Here is a 1,199-nt window from a genome sequence, read left to right on the forward strand (position 1 = left end):
GCTGGCTATTGGAGAATACAACACGACTCCTCTCATCAGCTTTTGCTGGCTATTGGAAAATGAAACACAGACTCCTCTCATCAGCTTTTGCTGGCTATTGGAAAATAAAACACAGGTTCCTTCTCTTAAGTATGTTACCCATCAGCTTTTGCTTGCTGTTGAAGAATTCAACATGGATTCCTACTCCTTCGTTAATCTTCAGCTTCTGCAGTCTGTCATAAAATACAACATGAGCTCCTCCTAAGCTATTCTACTGGCTGCTGACTGCAGGACTAGGCAGTCTATGGCGCTGATGGAGAAAAAAGGTAGATAGCAGCATGTGCATCTAGATATCGGAGCAGGCCGAAAGGGAGGGGATGAAGAAGAGGTAGCCTGAGGCCCCAGAGACAGTGGCCCAGAAAGCCCAAGCTGCTCAGGAGGGAGGGCCCTTCTCTGTCACAGGAGGACATTTTAATCTTTAAGAAATAACAGCAGTTCTGTCCCTTGTCACTGATGCTGCCTTGTGTAAAGTGCATGGACGATAGCAGAAGAAAAAAAATGCTTTAATATTCTACTATTTGTGGTATTTTTTGTGCCATCAGATTGTCACTTGATAGGTCAACACTTGAACAAGTAACCTGATCAATTCCACTTAACGATCAAAGAAATCGCCCAACGTTTTATACATATATAAAATCATAAATGTCACTATGGTGATTTCAAATCACTTTTTGCATTTCCCTTAAAAAAACCCTGCTTTTTCACTTAAACAAACCCACGCAAAAAGCGTTTTTCAAAAAACGTCTGAGCAACAAGCTTGGAATGGCTGTGTAATCTGTTTGGAGATAACAGAAAGGGGTTTCATGAAATATTAGCTTTTAATAAAAATATTCCTGATTTTTTAAACTGTAGCAGTCACAGGGTATTTTGGCAGTCTCTTGTGCTGGTCCAGTGATATTTGGTTAATTTTGTTGGGGGGGGGGGGGGGAGTGTGTGTGCTATAAAAAAAAACCCTGCCAATGATGACGGAAAAAGGGTTTATGTACTTGTGAGTCAAGTTTGAGGATTAAATTCAAATACTTTCTGTGGGAAAACTCTCTTTCCTACAACATGGTAAAAAATCTGAGATGGCTGCCAGAGATTAACTTTTTCATATACATGAGTCAATAAATTAACTGATAAATTTTCTCATTAATCTATAAATAGATTATTTACGTCAC

Source organism: Aplysia californica, unplaced genomic scaffold (genome assembly GCF_000002075.1).
Source record: "Aplysia californica isolate F4 #8 unplaced genomic scaffold, AplCal3.0 scaffold00592, whole genome shotgun sequence".
NCBI classification, from domain to species: domain Eukaryota; kingdom Metazoa; phylum Mollusca; class Gastropoda; order Aplysiida; family Aplysiidae; genus Aplysia; species Aplysia californica.